This window comes from Schistocerca gregaria, chromosome 3 (genome assembly GCF_023897955.1).
Source record: "Schistocerca gregaria isolate iqSchGreg1 chromosome 3, iqSchGreg1.2, whole genome shotgun sequence".
Classification (NCBI taxonomy): Eukaryota; Metazoa; Arthropoda; class Insecta; order Orthoptera; family Acrididae; genus Schistocerca; species Schistocerca gregaria.
The window spans coordinates 26,622,266-26,641,789 of record NC_064922.1 but is presented as its reverse complement, the minus strand read 5'-3'; the positions used below and the strand labels follow the sequence as shown (position 1 = coordinate 26,641,789).

The 19,524-nt window shown below is 47.1% G+C and overlaps 13 non-coding genes across 13 annotated transcripts; all 13 read right to left on the bottom strand.

Annotated features, from left to right (window-relative positions):
• Positions 1–553: 553 nt before the first annotated feature.
• Trnar-ucg (transfer RNA arginine (anticodon UCG)) lies at positions 554–626 on the bottom strand. The gene has a single exon. It is a non-coding gene; the product is annotated as a tRNA-Arg (tRNA).
• A 1,432-nt stretch (positions 627–2,058) lies between these two features.
• Positions 2,059–2,131, bottom strand: Trnar-ucg (transfer RNA arginine (anticodon UCG)). The gene has a single exon. It is a non-coding gene; the product is annotated as a tRNA-Arg (tRNA).
• A 1,432-nt stretch (positions 2,132–3,563) lies between these two features.
• On the bottom strand, positions 3,564–3,636 carry Trnar-ucg (transfer RNA arginine (anticodon UCG)). The gene has a single exon. It is a non-coding gene; the product is annotated as a tRNA-Arg (tRNA).
• Positions 3,637–5,068: 1,432 nt separating this feature from the next.
• Trnar-ucg (transfer RNA arginine (anticodon UCG)) lies at positions 5,069–5,141 on the bottom strand. The gene has a single exon. It is a non-coding gene; the product is annotated as a tRNA-Arg (tRNA).
• Positions 5,142–6,573: 1,432 nt separating this feature from the next.
• Positions 6,574–6,646, bottom strand: Trnar-ucg (transfer RNA arginine (anticodon UCG)). The gene has a single exon. It is a non-coding gene; the product is annotated as a tRNA-Arg (tRNA).
• A 1,438-nt stretch (positions 6,647–8,084) lies between these two features.
• On the bottom strand, positions 8,085–8,157 carry Trnar-ucg (transfer RNA arginine (anticodon UCG)). The gene has a single exon. It is a non-coding gene; the product is annotated as a tRNA-Arg (tRNA).
• Positions 8,158–9,589: 1,432 nt separating this feature from the next.
• Trnar-ucg (transfer RNA arginine (anticodon UCG)) lies at positions 9,590–9,662 on the bottom strand. The gene has a single exon. It is a non-coding gene; the product is annotated as a tRNA-Arg (tRNA).
• A 1,432-nt stretch (positions 9,663–11,094) lies between these two features.
• On the bottom strand, positions 11,095–11,167 carry Trnar-ucg (transfer RNA arginine (anticodon UCG)). The gene has a single exon. It is a non-coding gene; the product is annotated as a tRNA-Arg (tRNA).
• A 1,432-nt stretch (positions 11,168–12,599) lies between these two features.
• Positions 12,600–12,672, bottom strand: Trnar-ucg (transfer RNA arginine (anticodon UCG)). The gene has a single exon. It is a non-coding gene; the product is annotated as a tRNA-Arg (tRNA).
• A 1,432-nt stretch (positions 12,673–14,104) lies between these two features.
• On the bottom strand, positions 14,105–14,177 carry Trnar-ucg (transfer RNA arginine (anticodon UCG)). Its single transcript has one exon. It is a non-coding gene; the product is annotated as a tRNA-Arg (tRNA).
• A 1,432-nt stretch (positions 14,178–15,609) lies between these two features.
• Trnar-ucg (transfer RNA arginine (anticodon UCG)) lies at positions 15,610–15,682 on the bottom strand. Its single transcript has one exon. It is a non-coding gene; the product is annotated as a tRNA-Arg (tRNA).
• A 1,438-nt stretch (positions 15,683–17,120) lies between these two features.
• Trnar-ucg (transfer RNA arginine (anticodon UCG)) lies at positions 17,121–17,193 on the bottom strand. The gene has a single exon. It is a non-coding gene; the product is annotated as a tRNA-Arg (tRNA).
• Positions 17,194–18,635: 1,442 nt separating this feature from the next.
• Trnar-ucg (transfer RNA arginine (anticodon UCG)) lies at positions 18,636–18,708 on the bottom strand. Its single transcript has one exon. It is a non-coding gene; the product is annotated as a tRNA-Arg (tRNA).
• Positions 18,709–19,524: the final 816 nt, after the last annotated feature.

The window sequence follows — 19,524 nt, the reverse complement described above, 5'->3', positions numbered from 1 at the left end:
ACATCTGCAGCGGAGAAAAATTCCGTTCCGCCCAGGGTTGGGCTCGATCCCACGACCCTATGATTAAGAGTCTCATGCTCTACCGACTGAGCTAGCCGTGCTGCCTCGTTGGGTACCTGCTGGGTAGCAGATCACACAGTACTCGTTTGGGTTGGTTGGTCCCATACAGAATCTCTCCATGCTGCCTAATGTTTTCCTAACGTCACACTCGTCACGTACTTCACTTTTATTTCATAATCATTTCTGAGAGGTAAAGGAATTGCATGACAATCTGCAGAGCTAGCGGCGTCAAAATTAACACACATACTTGACGGGACTCAAAAGCCGAACGAGTTACTTTCCGACGTTGTTTTAGATGTGCAATTGCCAGTCAAACCTCGCGGTGAGGGCACTCTGCCGACCATTTCGCTAGTTAGCACCGGTCTTCTTGTGTGTGTTTCAAGCTCAAGACCATCTCCAAGCACAAAATGGTCAACAGCAACATTCAGACGGTTTCGTACTGCACAATTGCTACATTAAAACGGTATGTTTGTTTCTCAGAACTGGAAAAACACGACCGTGACAGGATTCGAACCTGCATTCTTCGGATCCGAAGTCCGACGCCTTATCCATTAGGCCACACGGTCACTGACGACCAAGTATAACTTATATACGATTCATCTCGAAACGCTCACACCCCCTGAGGAATTGTGTTTTCGTTCCACACAGCCGCTGCCCCTTACTCTTTCCCACCCATTCGTTACATTCAACCTCTTACGAGACCGACCAAACATAGACAGGAAAACAAGACCACACACTTTGCGCAATCGGAATCGATGGCAGGGTGTCCCTCGCCGCATTTGCTACGATGGCCATTTGCTAATTCTGCAGAAGCGGCTGCGGCGACGCCGACGACGACGACCGCGAGAGGCTCAGAGATTTGTGAGAAATACATCTATAAAATGTAATTCAGACTGCCTCGTCCCACCTTATGCCGTACCGCTTTGGCAAATGCTTTATCAGCGCCATTCGCCTTAATCACATCTGAGAGTAATTCTTAATAAAACGCCTCTCGCTAATTGTTCGCCATCACAGATACTGTTTGCTATACGGCCATGACGCGCAACTGATTTCCAAAATTCGTCTTCCTCCTGTAAGGATGGAACTCACGACTCCTGGTTTACTAGACCAGTACTCTACCACTGAGCTAAAGAGGCGCGGCCTAGCGGAACTTTTGCGTACTTCGCCGCACGGTCGTCTGAATCATCAGACTTCAGCTGACAACACTTCATATTTTTGACTAATATTAGCAGCTATGGCGACCCAGTACTGCTTGGCTACACATCTGACACGTAGCCGATGTTCTCTCCAAACAAAATCACCTGCACTTCAGAACATGACTTTCACACATGTCTACAAAATCACCTTCACCTTCAAATACAGTTTTCTTGCGACTGATGGAGACGTAGGCAAATTTTAAAGTTGCTATTTCCATTACATCACGTTAATCAGAAAATCGGTAATTTACATCTGCAGCGGAGAAAAATTCCGTTCCGCCCAGGGTAGGGCTCGAACCCACGACCCCATGATTAAGAGACTTATGCTCTACCGACTGAGCTAGCCGTGCTGCCTCGTTGGGTACCTGCTGGGTAGCAGATCACACAGTACTCGTTTGGGTTGGTTGGTCCCATACAGAATCTCTCCATGCTGCCTAATGTTTTCCTAACGTCACACTCGTCACGTACTTCACTTTTATTTCATAATCATTTCTGAGTGGTAAAGGAATTGCATGACAATCTGCAGAGCTAGCGGCGTCAAAATTAACACACATACTTGACGTGACTCAAAAGCCGAACGAGTTACTTTCCGACGTTGTTTTAGATGTGCAAGTGCCAGTCAAACCTCACGGTGAGGGCACTCTGCCGACCATTTCGCTAGTTAACACCGGTCTTCTTGTGTGTGTTTCAAGCTCAAGACCATCTCCAAGCACAAAATGGTCAACAGCAACATTCAGACGGTTTCGTACTGCACAATTGCTACATTAAAACGGTATGTTTGTTTCTCAGAACTGGAAAAATACGACCGTGACAGGATTCGAACCTGCAATCTTCGGATCCGAAGTCCGACGCCTTATCCATTAGGCCACACGGTCACTGACGACCAAGTATAACTTATATACGATTCATCTCGAAACGCTCACACCCCCTGAGGAATTGTGTTTTCGTTCCACACAGCCGCTGCCCCTTACTCTTTCCCACCCATTCGTTACATTCAACCTCTTACGAGACCGAACAAACATAGACAGGAAAACAAGACCACACACTTTGCGCAATCGGAATCGATGGCAGGGTGTCCCTCGCCGCATTTGCTACGATGGCCATTTGCTAATTCTGCAGAAGCGGCTGCGGCGACGCCGACGACGACGACCGCGAGAGGCTCAGAGATTTGTGAGAAATACATCTATAAAATGTAATTCAGACTGCCTCGTCCCACCTTATGCCGTACCGCTTTGGCAAATGCTTTATCAGCGCCATTCGCCTTAATCACATCTGAGAGTAATTCTTAATAAAACGCCTCTCGCTAATTGTTCGCCATCACAGATACTGTTTGCTATACGGCCATGACGCGCAACTGATTTCCAAAATTCGTCTTCCTCCTGTAAGGATGGAACTCACGACTCCTGGTTTACTAGACCAGTACTCTACCACTGAGCTAAAGAGGCGCGGCCTAGCGGAACTTTTGCGTACTTCGCCGCACGGTCGTCTGAATCATCAGACTTCAGCTGGCAACACTTCATATTTTTGACTAATATTAGCAGCTATGGCGACCCATTACTGCTTGGCTACACATCTGACACGTATCCGATGTTCTCTCCAAACAAAATCACCTGCACTTCAGAACATGACTTTCACACATGTCTACAAAATCACCTTCACCTTCAAATACAGTTTTCTTGCGACTGATGGAGACGTAGGCAAATTTTAAAGTTGCTATTTCCATTACATCACGTTAATCAGAAAATCGGTAATTTACATCTGCAGCGGAGAAAAATTCCGTTCCGCCCAGGGTAGGGCTCGAACCCACGACCCCATGATTAAGAGACTTATGCTCTACCGACTGAGCTAGCCCTGCTGCCTCGTTGGGTACCTGCTGGGTAGCAGATCACACAGTACTCGTTTGGGTTGGTTGGTCCCATACAGAATCTCTCCATGCTGCCTAATGTTTTCCTAACGTCACACTCGTCACGTACTTCACTTTTATTTCATAATCATTTCTGAGTGGTAAAGGAATTGCATGACAATCTGCAGAGCTAGCGGCGTCAAAATTAACACACATACTTGACGTGACTCAAAAGCCGAACGAGTTACTTTCCGACGTTGTTTTAGATGTGCAAGTGCCAGTCAAACCTCACGGTGAGGGCACTCTGCCGACCATTTCGCTAGTTAACACCGGTCTTCTTGTGTGTGTTTCAAGCTCAAGACCATCTCCAAGCACAAAATGGTCAACAGCAACATTCAGACGGTTTCGTACTGCACAATTGCTACATTAAAACGGTATGTTTGTTTCTCAGAACTGGAAAAATACGACCGTGACAGGATTCGAACCTGCAATCTTCGGATCCGAAGTCCGACGCCTTATCCATTAGGCCACACGGTCACTGACGACCAAGTATAACTTATATACGATTCATCTCGAAACGCTCACACCCCCTGAGGAATTGTGTTTTCGTTCCACACAGCCGCTGCCCCTTACTCTTTCCCACCCATTCGTTACATTCAACCTCTTACGAGACCGACCAAACATAGACAGGAAAACAAGACCACACACTTTGCGCAATCGGAATCGATGGCAGGGTGTCCCTCGCCGCATTTGCTACGATGGCCATTTGCTAATTCTGCAGAAGCGGCTGCGGCGACGCCGACGACGACGACCGCGAGAGGCTCAGAGATTTGTGAGAAATACATCTATAAAATGTAATTCAGACTGCCTCGTCCCACCTTATGCCGTACCGCTTTGGCAAATGCTTTATCAGCGCCATTCGCCTTAATCACATCTGAGAGTAATTCTTAATAAAACGCCTCTCGCTAATTGTTCGCCATCACAGATACTGTTTGCTATACGGCCATGACGCGCAACTGATTTCCAAAATTCGTCTTCCTCCTGTAAGGATGGAACTCACGACTCCTGGTTTACTAGACCAGTACTCTACCACTGAGCTAAAGAGGCGCGGCCTAGCGGAACTTTTGCGTACTTCGCCGCACGGTCGTCTGAATCAACAGACTTCAGCTGACAACACTTCATATTTTTGACTAATATTAGCAGCTATGGCGACCCATTACTGCTTGGCTACACATCTGACACGTAGCCGATGTTCTCTCCAAACAAATTCACCTGCACTTCAGAACATGACTTTCACACATGTCTACAAAATCACCTTCACCTTCAAATACAGTTTTCTTGCGACTGATGGAGACGTAGGCAAATTTTAAAGTTGCTATTTCCATTACATCACGTTAATCAGAAAATCGGTAATTTACATCTGCAGCGGAGAAAAATTCCGTTCCGCCCAGGGTAGGGCTCGAACCCACGACCCCATGATTAAGAGACTTATGCTCTACCGACTGAGCTAGCCGTGCTGCCTCGTTGGGTACCTGCTGGGTAGCAGATCACACAGTACTCGTTTGGGTTGGTTGGTCCCATACAGAATCTCTCCATGCTGCCTAATGTTTTCCTAACGTCACACTCGTCACGTACTTCACTTTTATTTCATAATCATTTCTGAGAGGTAAAGGAATTGCATGACAATCTGCAGAGCTAGCGGCGTCAAAATTAACACACATACTTGACGTGACTCAAAAGCCGAACGAGTTACTTTCCGACGTTGTTTTAGATGTGCAAGTGCCAGTCAAACCTCACGGTGAGGGCACTCTGCCGACCATTTCGCTAGTTAACACCGGTCTTCTTGTGTGTGTTTCAAGCTCAAGACCATCTCCAAGCACAAAATGGTCAACAGCAACATTCAGACGGTTTCGTACTGCACAATTGCTACATTAAAACAGTATGTTTGTTTCTCAGAACTGGAAAAATACGACCGTGACAGGATTCGAACCTGCAATCTTCGGATCCGAAGTCCGACGCCTTATCCATTAGGCCACACGGTCACTGACGACCAAGTATAACTTATATACGATTCATCTCGAAACGCTCACACCCCCTGAGGAATTGTGTTTTCGTTCCACACAGCCGCTGCCCCTTACTCTTTCCCACCCATTCGTTACATTCAACCTCTTACGAGACCGACCAAACATAGACAGGAAAACAAGACCACACACTTTGCGCAATCGGAATCGATGGCAGGGTGTCCCTCGCCGCATTTGCTACGATGGCCATTTGCTAATTCTGCAGAAGCGGCTGCGGCGACGCCGACGACGACGACCGCGAGAGGCTCAGAGATTTGTGAGAAATACATCTATAAAATGTAATTCAGACTGCCTCGTCCCACCTTATGCCGTACCGCTTTGGCAAATGCTTTATCAGCGCCATTCGCCTTAATCACATCTGAGAGTAATTCTTAATAAAACGCCTCTCGCTAATTGTTCGCCATCACAGATACTGTTTGCTATACGGCCATGACGCGCAACTGATTTCCAAAATTCGTCTTCCTCCTGTAAGGATGGAACTCACGACTCCTGGTTTACTAGACCAGTACTCTACCACTGAGCTAAAGAGGCGCGGCCTAGCGGAACTTTTGCGTACTTCGCCGCACGGTCGTCTGAATCAACAGACTTCAGCTGACAACACTTCATATTTTTGACTAATATTAGCAGCTATGGCGACCCATTACTGCTTGGCTACACATCTGACACGTAGCCGATGTTCTCTCCAAACAAATTCACCTGCACTTCAGAACATGACTTTCACACATGTCTACAAAATCACCTTCACCTTCAAATACAGTTTTCTTGCGACTGATGGAGACGTAGGCAAATTTTAAAGTTGCTATTTCCATTACATCACGTTAATCAGAAAATCGGTAATTTACATCTGCAGCGGAGAAAAATTCCGTTCCGCCCAGGGTAGGGCTCGAACCCACGACCCCATGATTAAGAGACTTATGCTCTACCGACTGAGCTAGCCGTGCTGCCTCGTTGGGTACCTGCTGGGTAGCAGATCACACAGTACTCGTTTGGGTTGGTTGGTCCCATACAGAATCTCTCCATGCTGCCTAATGTTTTCCTAACGTCACACTCGTCACGTACTTCACTTTTATTTCATAATCATTTCTGAGAGGTAAAGGAATTGCATGACAATCTGCAGAGCTAGCGGCGTCAAAATTAACACACATACTTGACGTGACTCAAAAGCCGAACGAGTTACTTTCCGACGTTGTTTTAGATGTGCAAGTGCCAGTCAAACCTCACGGTGAGGGCACTCTGCCGACCATTTCGCTAGTTAACACCGGTCTTCTTGTGTGTGTTTCAAGCTCAAGACCATCTCCAAGCACAAAATGGTCAACAGCAACATTCAGACGGTTTCGTACTGCACAATTGCTACATTAAAACAGTATGTTTGTTTCTCAGAACTGGAAAAATACGACCGTGACAGGATTCGAACCTGCAATCTTCGGATCCGAAGTCCGACGCCTTATCCATTAGGCCACACGGTCACTGACGACCAAGTATAACTTATATACGATTCATCTCGAAACGCTCACACCCCCTGAGGAATTGTGTTTTCGTTCCACACAGCCGCTGCCCCTTACTCTTTCCCACCCATTCGTTACATTCAACCTCTTACGAGACCGACCAAACATAGACAGGAAAACAAGACCACACACTTTGCGCAATCGGAATCGATGGCAGGGTGTCCCTCGCCGCATTTGCTACGATGGCCATTTGCTACTTCTGCAGAAGCGGCGGCGGCGACGACGACGACGACGACGACGACCGCGAAAGGCTCAGCGATTTGTGAGAAATACATCTATAAAATGTAATTCACACTGCCCCGTCCCACCTTATGCCGTACCGCTTTGGCAAATGCTTTATCAGCGCCATTCGCCTTAATCACATCTGAGAGTAATTCTTAATAAAACGCCTCTCGCTAATTGTTCGCCATCACAGATACTGTTTGCTATACGGCCATGACGCGCAACTGATTTCCAAAATTCGTCTTCCTCCTGTAAGGATGGAACTCACGACTCCTGGTTTACTAGACCAGTACTCTACCACTGAGCTAAAGAGGCGCGGCCTAGCGGAACTTTTGCGTACTTCGCCGCACGGTCGTCTGAATCATCAGACTTCAGCTGACAACACTTCATATTTTTGACTAATATTAGCAGCTATGGCGACCCATTACTGCTTGGCTACACATCTGACACGTAGCCGATGTTCTCTCCAAACAAAATCACCTGCACTTCAGAACATGACTTTCACACATGTCTACAAAATCACCTTCACTTTCAAATACAGTTTTCTTGCGACTGATGGAGACGTAGGCAAATTTTAAAGTTGCTATTTCCATTACATCACGTTAATCAGAAAATCGGTAATTTACATCTGCAGCGGAGAAAAATTCCGTTCCGCCCAGGGTAGGGCTCGAACCCACGACCCCATGATTAAGAGACTTATGCTCTACCGACTGAGCTAGCCCTGCTGCCTCGTTGGGTACCTGCTGGGTAGCAGATCACACAGTACTCGTTTGGGTTGGTTGGTCCCATACAGAATCTCTCCATGCTGCCTAATGTTTTCCTAACGTCACACTCGTCACGTACTTCACTTTTATTTCATAATCATTTCTGAGTGGTAAAGGAATTGCATGACAATCTGCAGAGCTAGCGGCGTCAAAATTAACACACATACTTGACGTGACTCAAAAGCCGAACGAGTTACTTTCCGACGTTGTTTTAGATGTGCAAGTGCCAGTCAAACCTCACGGTGAGGGCACTCTGCCGACCATTTCGCTAGTTAACACCGGTCTTCTTGTGTGTGTTTCAAGCTCAAGACCATCTCCAAGCACAAAATGGTCAACAGCAACATTCAGACGGTTTCGTACTGCACAATTGCTACATTAAAACGGTATGTTTGTTTCTCAGAACTGGAAAAATACGACCGTGACAGGATTCGAACCTGCAATCTTCGGATCCGAAGTCCGACGCCTTATCCATTAGGCCACACGGTCACTGACGACCAAGTATAACTTATATACGATTCATCTCGAAACGCTCACACCCCCTGAGGAATTGTGTTTTCGTTCCACACAGCCGCTGCCCCTTACTCTTTCCCACCCATTCGTTACATTCAACCTCTTACGAGACCGACCAAACATAGACAGGAAAACAAGACCACACACTTTGCGCAATCGGAATCGATGGCAGGGTGTCCCTCGCCGCATTTGCTACGATGGCCATTTGCTAATTCTGCAGAAGCGGCTGCGGCGACGCCGACGACGACGACCGCGAGAGGCTCAGAGATTTGTGAGAAATACATCTATAAAATGTAATTCAGACTGCCTCGTCCCACCTTATGCCGTACCGCTTTGGCAAATGCTTTATCAGCGCCATTCGCCTTAATCACATCTGAGAGTAATTCTTAATAAAACGCCTCTCGCTAATTGTTCGCCATCACAGATACTGTTTGCTATACGGCCATGACGCGCAACTGATTTCCAAAATTCGTCTTCCTCCTGTAAGGATGGAACTCACGACTCCTGGTTTACTAGACCAGTACTCTACCACTGAGCTAAAGAGGCGCGGCCTAGCGGAACTTTTGCGTACTTCGCCGCACGGTCGTCTGAATCAACAGACTTCAGCTGACAACACTTCATATTTTTGACTAATATTAGCAGCTATGGCGACCCATTACTGCTTGGCTACACATCTGACACGTAGCCGATGTTCTCTCCAAACAAATTCACCTGCACTTCAGAACATGACTTTCACACATGTCTACAAAATCACCTTCACCTTCAAATACAGTTTTCTTGCGACTGATGGAGACGTAGGCAAATTTTAAAGTTGCTATTTCCATTACATCACGTTAATCAGAAAATCGGCAATTTACATCTGCAGCGGAGAAAAATTCCGTTCCGCCCAGGGTAGGGCTCGAACCCACGACCCCATGATTAAGAGACTTATGCTCTACCGACTGAGCTAGCCCTGCTGCCTCGTTGAGTACCTGCAGGGTAGCAGATCACACAGTACTCGTTTGGGTTGGTTGGTCCCATACAGAATCTCTCCATGCTGCCTAATGTTTTCCTAACGTCACACTCGTCACGTACTTCACTTTTATTTCATAATCATTTCTGAGAGGTAAAGGAATTGCATGACAATCTGCAGAGCTAGCGGCGTCAAAATTAACACACATACTTGACGTGACTCAAAAGCCGAACGAGTTACTTTCCGACGTTGTTTTAGATGTGCAAGTGCCAGTCAAACCTCACGGTGAGGGCACTCTGCCGACCATTTCGCTAGTTAACACCGGTCTTCTTGTGTGTGTTTCAAGCTCAAGACCATCTCCAAGCACAAAATGGTCAACAGCAACATTCAGACGGTTTCGTACTGCACAATTGCTACATTAAAACAGTATGTTTGTTTCTCAGAACTGGAAAAATACGACCGTGACAGGATTCGAACCTGCAATCTTCGGATCCGAAGTCCGACGCCTTATCCATTAGGCCACACGGTCACTGACGACCAAGTATAACTTATATACGACTCATCTCGAAACGCTCACACCCCCTGAGGAATTGTGTTTTCGTTCCACACAGCCGCTGCCCCTTACTCTTTCCCACCCATTCGTTACATTCAACCTCTTACGAGACCGACCAAACATAGACAGGAAAACAAGACCACACACTTTGCGCAATCGGAATCGATGGCAGGGTGTCCCTCGCCGCATTTGCTACGATGGCCATTTGCTACTTCTGCAGAAGCGGCGGCGGCGACGACGACGACGACGACCGCGAAAGGCTCAGCGATTTGTGAGAAATACATCTATAAAATGTGATTCACACTGCCCCGTCCCACCTTATGCCGTACCGCTTTGGCAAATGCTTTATCAGCGCCATTCGCCTTAATCACATCTGAGAGTAATTCTTAATAAAACGCCTCTCGCTAATTGTTCGCCATCACAGATACTGTTTGCTATACGGCCATGACGCGCAACTGATTTCCAAAATTCGTCTTCCTCCTGTAAGGATGGAACTCACGACTCCTGGTTTACTAGACCAGTACTCTACCACTGAGCTAAAGAGGCGCGGCCTAGCGGAACTTTTGCGTACTTCGCCGCACGGTCGTCTGAATCATCAGACTTCAGCTGACAACACTTCATATTTTTGACTAATATTAGCAGCTATGGCGACCCATTACTGCTTGGCTACACATCTGACACGTAGCCGATGTTCTCTCCAAACAAAATCACCTGCACTTCAGAACATGACTTTCACACATGTCTACAAAATCACCTTCACCTTCAAATACAGTTTTCTTGCGACTGATGGAGACGTAGGCAAATTTTAAAGTTGCTATTTCCATTACATCACGTTAATCAGAAAATCGGTAATTTACATCTGCAGCGGAGAAAAATTCCGTTCCGCCCAGGGTAGGGCTCGAACCCACGACCCCATGATTAAGAGACTTATGCTCTACCGACTGAGCTAGCCCTGCTGCCTCGTTGGGTACCTGCTGGGTAGCAGATCACACAGTACTCGTTTGGGTTGGTTGGTCCCATACAGAATCTCTCCATGCTGCCTAATGTTTTCCTAACGTCACACTCGTCACGTACTTCACTTTTATTTCATAATCATTTCTGAGTGGTAAAGGAATTGCATGACAATCTGCAGAGCTAGCGGCGTCAAAATTAACACACATACTTGACGTGACTCAAAAGCCGAACGAGTTACTTTCCGACGTTGTTTTAGATGTGCAAGTGCCAGTCAAACCTCACGGTGAGGGCACTCTGCCGACCATTTCGCTAGTTAACACCGGTCTTCTTGTGTGTGTTTCAAGCTCAAGACCATCTCCAAGCACAAAATGGTCAACAGCAACATTCAGACGGTTTCGTACTGCACAATTGCTACATTAAAACGGTATGTTTGTTTCTCAGAACTGGAAAAATACGACCGTGACAGGATTCGAACCTGCAATCTTCGGATCCGAAGTCCGACGCCTTATCCATTAGGCCACACGGTCACTGACGACCAAGTATAACTTATATACGATTCATCTCGAAACGCTCACACCCCCTGAGGAATTGTGTTTTCGTTCCACACAGCCGCTGCCCCTTACTCTTTCCCACCCATTCGTTACATTCAACCTCTTACGAGACCGACCAAACATAGACAGGAAAACAAGACCACACACTTTGCGCAATCGGAATCGATGGCAGGGTGTCCCTCGCCGCATTTGCTACGATGGCCATTTGCTAATTCTGCAGAAGCGGCTGCGGCGACGCCGACGACGACGACCGCGAGAGGCTCAGAGATTTGTGAGAAATACATCTATAAAATGTAATTCAGACTGCCTCGTCCCACCTTATGCCGTACCGCTTTGGCAAATGCTTTATCAGCGCCATTCGCCTTAATCACATCTGAGAGTAATTCTTAATAAAACGCCTCTCGCTAATTGTTCGCCATCACAGATACTGTTTGCTATACGGCCATGACGCGCAACTGATTTCCAAAATTCGTCTTCCTCCTGTAAGGATGGAACTCACGACTCCTGGTTTACTAGACCAGTACTCTACCACTGAGCTAAAGAGGCGCGGCCTAGCGGAACTTTTGCGTACTTCGCCGCACGGTCGTCTGAATCAACAGACTTCAGCTGACAACACTTCATATTTTTGACTAATATTAGCAGCTATGGCGACCCATTACTGCTTGGCTACACATCTGACACGTAGCCGATGTTCTCTCCAAACAAATTCACCTGCACTTCAGAACATGACTTTCACACATGTCTACAAAATCACCTTCACCTTCAAATACAGTTTTCTTGCGACTGATGGAGACGTAGGCAAATTTTAAAGTTGCTATTTCCATTACATCACGTTAATCAGAAAATCGGCAATTTACATCTGCAGCGGAGAAAAATTCCGTTCCGCCCAGGGTAGGGCTCGAACCCACGACCCCATGATTAAGAGACTTATGCTCTACCGACTGAGCTAGCCCTGCTGCCTCGTTGAGTACCTGCAGGGTAGCAGATCACACAGTACTCGTTTGGGTTGGTTGGTCCCATACAGAATCTCTCCATGCTGCCTAATGTTTTCCTAACGTCACACTCGTCACGTACTTCACTTTTATTTCATAATCATTTCTGAGAGGTAAAGGAATTGCATGACAATCTGCAGAGCTAGCGGCGTCAAAATTAACACACATACTTGACGTGACTCAAAAGCCGAACGAGTTACTTTCCGACGTTGTTTTAGATGTGCAAGTGCCAGTCAAACCTCACGGTGAGGGCACTCTGCCGACCATTTCGCTAGTTAACACCGGTCTTCTTGTGTGTGTTTCAAGCTCAAGACCATCTCCAAGCACAAAATGGTCAACAGCAACATTCAGACGGTTTCGTACTGCACAATTGCTACATTAAAACAGTATGTTTGTTTCTCAGAACTGGAAAAATACGACCGTGACAGGATTCGAACCTGCAATCTTCGGATCCGAAGTCCGACGCCTTATCCATTAGGCCACACGGTCACTGACGACCAAGTATAACTTATATACGACTCATCTCGAAACGCTCACACCCCCTGAGGAATTGTGTTTTCGTTCCACACAGCCGCTGCCCCTTACTCTTTCCCACCCATTCGTTACATTCAACCTCTTACGAGACCGACCAAACATAGACAGGAAAACAAGACCACACACTTTGCGCAATCGGAATCGATGGCAGGGTGTCCCTCGCCGCATTTGCTACGATGGCCATTTGCTACTTCTGCAGAAGCGGCGGCGGCGACGACGACGACGACGACCGCGAAAGGCTCAGCGATTTGTGAGAAATACATCTATAAAATGTAATTCACACTGCCCCGTCCCACCTTATGCCGTACCGCTTTGGCAAATGCTTTATCAGCGCCATTCACCTTAATCACATCTGAGAGTAATTCTTAATAAAACGCCTCTCGCTAATTGTTCGCCATCACAGATACTGTTTGCTATACGGCCATGACGCGCAACTGATTTCCAAAATTCGTCTTCCTCCTGTAAGGATGGAACTCACGACTCCTGGTTTACTAGACCAGTACTCTACCACTGAGCTAAAGAGGCGCGGCCTAGCGGAACTTTTGCGTACTTCGCCGCACGGTCGTCTGAATCATCAGACTTCAGCTGACAACACTTCATATTTTTGACTAATATTAGCAGCTATGGCGACCCATTACTGCTTGGCTACACATCTGACACGTAGCCGATGTTCTCTCCAAACAAAATCACCTGCACTTCAGAACATGACTTTCACACATGTCTACAAAATCACCTTCACCTTCAAATACAGTTTTCTTGCGACTAATGGAGACGTAGGCAAATTTTAAAGTTGCTATTTCCATTACATCACGTTAATCAGAAAATCGGTAATTTACATCTGCAGCGGAGAAAAATTCCGTTCCGCCCAGGGTAGGGCTCGAACCCACGACCCCATGATTAAGAGACTTATGCTCTACCGACTGAGCTAGCCGTGCTGCCTCGTTGGGTACCTGCTGGGTAGCAGATCACACAGTACTCGTTTGGGTTGGTTGGTCCCATACAGAATCTCTCCATGCTGCCTAATGTTTTCCTAACGTCACACTCGTCACGTACTTCACTTTTATTTCATAATCATTTCTGAGTGGTAAAGGAATTGCATGACAATCTGCAGAGCTAGCGGCGTCAAAATTAACACACATACTTGACGTGACTCAAAAGCCGAACGAGTTACTTTCCGACGTTGTTTTAGATGTGCAAGTGCCAGTCAAACCTCGCGGTGAGGGCACTCTGCCGACCATTTCGCTAGTTAACACCGGTCTTCTTGTGTGTGTTTCAAGCTCAAGACCATCTCCAAGCACAAAATGGTCAACAGCAACATTCAGACGGTTTCGTACTGCACAATTGCTACATTAAAACGGTATGTTTGTTTCTCAGAACTGGAAAAATACGACCGTGACAGGATTCGAACCTGCAATCTTCGGATCCGAAGTCCGACGCCTTATCCATTAGGCCACACGGTCACTGACGACCAAGTATAACTTATATACGATTCATCTCGAAACGCTCACACCCCCTGAGGAATTGTGTTTTCGTTCCACACAGCCGCTGCCCCTTACTCTTTCCCACCCATTCGTTACATTCAACCTCTTACGAGACCGACCAAACATAGACAGGAAAACAAGACCACACACTTTGCGCAATCGGAATCGATGGCAGGGTGTCCCTCGCCGCATTTGCTACGATGGCCATTTGCTAATTCTGCAGAAGCGGCTGCGGCGACGCCGACGACGACGACCGCGAGAGGCTCAGAGATTTGTGAGAAATACATCTATAAAATGTAATTCAGACTGCCTCGTCCCACCTTATGCCGTACCGCTTTGGCAAATGCTTTATCAGCGCCATTCGCCTTAATCACATCTGAGAGTAATTCTTAATAAAACGCCTCTCGCTAATTGTTCGCCATCACAGATACTGTTTGCTATACGGCCATGACGCGCAACTGATTTCCAAAATTCGTCTTCCTCCTGTAAGGATGGAACTCACGACTCCTGGTTTACTAGACCAGTACTCTACCACTGAGCTAAAGAGGCGCGGCCTAGCGGAACTTTTGCGTACTTCGCCGCACGGTCGTCTGAATCATCAGACTTCAGCTGACAACACTTCATATTTTTGACTAATATTAGCAGCTATGGCGACCCATTACTGCTTGGCTACACATCTGACACGTAGCCGATGTTCTCTCCAAACAAAATCACCTGCACTTCAGAACATGACTTTCACACATGTCTACAAAATCACCTTCACCTTCAAATACAGTTTTCTTGCGACTGATGGAGACGTAGGCAAATTTTAAAGTTGCTATTTCCATTACATCACGTTAATCAGAAAATCGGTAATTTACATCTGCAGCGGAGAAAAATTCCGTTCCGCCCAGGGTAGGGCTCGAACCCACGACCCCATGATTAAGAGACTTATGCTCTACCGACTGAGCTAGCCGTGCTGCCTCGTTGGGTACCTGCTGGGTAGCAGATCACACAGTACTCGTTTGGGTTGGTTGGTCCCATACAGAATCTCTCCATGCTGCCTAATGTTTTCCTAACGTCACACTCGTCACGTACTTCACTTTTATTTCATAATCATTTCTGAGAGGTAAAGGAATTGCATGACAATCTGCAGAGCTAGCGGCGTCAAAATTAACACACATACTTGACGTGACTCAAAAGCCGAACGAGTTACTTTCCGACGTTGTTTTAGATGTGCAAGTGCCAGTCAAACCTCACGGTGAGGGCACTCTGCCGACCATTTCGCTAGTTAACACCGGTCTTCTTGTGTGTGTTTCAAGCTCAAGACCATCTCCAAGCACAAAATGGTCAACAGCAACATTCAGACGGTTTCGTACTGCACAATTGCTACATTAAAACGGTATGTTTGTTTCTCAGAACTGGAAAAATACGACCGTGACAGGATTCGAACCTGCAATCTTCGGATCCGAAGTCCGACGCCTTATCCATTAGGCCACACGGTCACTGACGACCAAGTATAACTTATATACGATTCATCTCGAAACGCTCACACCCCCTGAGGAATTGTGTTTTCGTTCCACACAGCCGCTGCCCCTTACTCTTTACCACCCATTCGTTACATTCAACCTCTTACGAGACCGACCAAACATAGACAGGAAAACAAGACCACACACTTTGCGCAATCGGAATCGATGGCAGGGTGTCCCTCGCCGCATTTGCTACGATGGCCATTTGCTACTTCTGCAGAAGCGGCGGCGGCGGCGGCGACGACGACGACGACGACCGCGAAAGGCTCAGCGATTTGTGAGAAATACATCTATAAAATGTAATTCACACTGCCCCGTCCCACCTTATGCCGTACCGCTTTGGCAAATGCTTTATCAGCGCCATTCGCCTTAATCACATCTGAGAGTAATTCTTAATAAAACGCCTCTCGCTAATTGTTCGCCATCACAGATACTGTTTGCTATACGGCCATGACGCGCAACTGATTTCCAAAATTCGTCTTCCTCCTGTAAGGATGGAACTCACGACTCCTGGTTTACTAGACCAGTACTCTACCACTGAGCTAAAGAGGCGCGGCCTAGCGGAACTTTTGCGTACTTCGCCGCACGGTCGTCTGAATCATCAGACTTCAGCTGACAACACTTCATATTTTTGACTAATATTAGCAGCTATGGCGACCCATTACTGCTTGGCTACACATCTGACACGTAGCCGATGTTCTCTCCAAACAAAATCACCTGCACTTCAGAACATGACTTTCACACATGTCTACAAAATCACCTTCACCTTCAAATACAGTTTTCTTGCGACTGATGGAGACGTAGGCAAATTTTAAAGTTGCTATTTCCATTACATCACGTTAATCAGAAAATCGGTAATTTACATCTGCAGCGGAGAAAAATTCCGTTCCGCCCAGGGTAGGGCTCGAACCCACGACCCCATGATTAAGAGACTTATGCTCTACCGACTGAGCTAGCCCTGCTGCCTCGTTGGGTACCTGCTGGGTAGCAGATCACACAGTACTCGTTTGGGTTGGTTGGTCCCATACAGAATCTCTCCATGCTGCCTAATGTTTTCCTAACGTCACACTCGTCACGTACTTCACTTTTATTTCATAATCATTTCTGAGAGGTAAAGGAATTGCATGACAATCTGCAGAGCTAGCGGCGTCAAAATTAACACACATACTTGACGTGACTCAAAAGCCGAACGAGTTACTTTCCGACGTTGTTTTAGATGTGCAAGTGCCAGTCAAACCTCACGGTGAGGGCACTCTGCCGACCATTTCGCTAGTTAACACCGGTCTTCTTGTGTGTGTTTCAAGCTCAAGACCATCTCCAAGCACAAAATGGTCAACAGCAACATTCAGACGGTTTCGTACTGCACAATTGCTACATTAAAACGGTATGTTTGTTTCTCAGAACTGGAAAAACACGACCGTGACAGGATTCGAACCTGCAATCTTCGGATCCGAAGTCCGACGCCTTATCCATTAGGCCACACGGTCACTGACGACCAAGTATAACTTATATACGATTCATCTCGAAACGCTCACACCCCCTGAGGAATTGTGTTTTCGTTCCACACAGCCGCTGCCCCTTACTCTTTCCCACCCATTCGTTACATTCAACCTCTTACGAGACCGACCAAACATAGACAGGAAAACAAGACCACACACTTTGCGCAATCGGAATCGATGGCAGGGTGTCCCTCGCCGCATTTGCTACGATGGCCATTTGCTAATTCTGCAGAAGCGGCGGCGGCGACGACGACGACGACGACGACGACGACGACCGCGAGAGGCTCAGACATTTGTGAGAAATACATCTATAAAATGTAATTCAGAATGCCTCGTCCCACCTTATGCCGTACCGCTTTGGCAAATGCTTTATCAGCGCCATTCGCCTTAATCACATCTGAGAGTAATTCTTAATAAAACGCCTCTCGCTAATTGTTCGCCATCACAGATACTGTTTGCTATACGGCCATGACGCGCAACTGATTTCCAAAATTCGTCTTCCTCCTGTAAGGATGGAACTCACGACTCCTGGTTTACTAGACCAGTACTCTACCACTGAGCTAAAGAGGCGCGGCCTAGCGGAACTTTTGCGTACTTCGCCGTACGGTCGTCTGAATCTTCAGACTTCAGCTGACAACACTTCATATTTTTCACTAATATTTGCAGCTATGGCGACCCATTACTGCTTGGCTACACATCTGACACGTAGCCGATGTTCTCTCCAAACAAAATCACCTGCACTTCGGAACATGACTTTCACACATGTCTACAAAATCACCTTCACCTTCAAATACAGTTTTCTTGCGACTGATGGAGACGTAGGCAAATTTTAAAGTTGCTATTTCCATTACATCACGTTAATCAGAAAATCGGTAATTTACATCTGCAGCGGAGAAAAATTCCGTTCCGCCCAGGGTAGGGCTCGAACCCACGACCCCATGATTAAGAGTCTTATGCTCTACCGACTGAGCTAGCCCTGCTGCCTCGTTGGGTACGTGCTGGGTAGCAGATCACACAGTACTCGTTTGGGTTGGTTGGTCCCATACAGAATCTCTCCATGCTGCCTAATGTTTTCCTAACGACACCTGTCACGTACTTCACTTTTATTTCATAATCATTTCTGAGAGGTAAAGGAATTGCATGACAATCTGCAGAGCTAGCGGCGTCAAAATTAACACACATACTTGACGTGACTCAAAAGCCGAATGAGTTACTTTCCGACGTTGTTTTAGATGTGCAAGTGCCAGTCAAACCTCACGGTGAGGGCACTCTGCCGACCATTTCGCTAGTTAACACCGGTCTTCTTGTGTGTGTTTCAAGCTCAAGACCATCTCCAAGCACAAAATGGTCAACAGCAACATTCAGACGGTTTCGTACTGCACAATTGCTACATTAAAACGGTATGTTTGTTTCTCAGAACTGGAAAAATACGACCGTGACAGGATTCGAACCTGCAATCTTCGGATCCGAAGTCCGACGCCTTATCCATTAGGCCACACGGTCACTGACGACCAAGTATAACTTATATACGATTCATCTCGAAACGCTCACACCCCCTGAGGAATTGTGTTTTCGTTCCACACAGCCGCTGCCCCTTACTCTTTCCCACCCATTCGTTACATTCAACCTCTTACGAGACCGACCAAACATAGACAGGAAAACAAGACCACACACTTTGCGCAATCGGAATCGATGGCAGGGTGTCCCTCGCCGCATTTGCTACGATGGCCATTTGCTAATTCTGCAGAAGCGGCTGCGGCGACGCCGACGACGACGACCGCGAGAGGCTCAGAGATTTGTGAGAAATACATCTATAAAATGTAATTCAGACTGCCTCGTCCCACCTTATGCCGTACCGCTTTGGCAAACGCTGGGAAAGCGGTCTGCGTGGCGTCACCTGGGGGAGGTGTGTTGCCTTCCGAAACTGGGTTAAAACCGCCAGGAGACCCTCTGATTCCTGGAAATCCTCAGACACGTCTGAAGTGCTCTTGGCTCAGAGGAACCTGAGTGGGGCGGGGACCGCAATGTCCTATCCCGTGGCCTTGACGTGGCCCTGGCGCTCAGTAGCTCCGTCGAAAGGAGTGAAGCTAACACGGGAAGGGCCGTCCATGCATGACGTTAAAAGGCTAGCCCTTAACTGGGTGCAATCCTCACGGTCTGCACTGGCCCACCGTGAACTAGCAAAAGCGGTGGGTGAGACGTGGTCGGTCATGATCCCCCGGTACGTGTGGAGACCCCCATGGGGAACGTAACTCGGGCTTGAGTGCCGCACCGTCTCGATGATGTCGAACTCCACAATATAAGACCCAGTCATGTCTA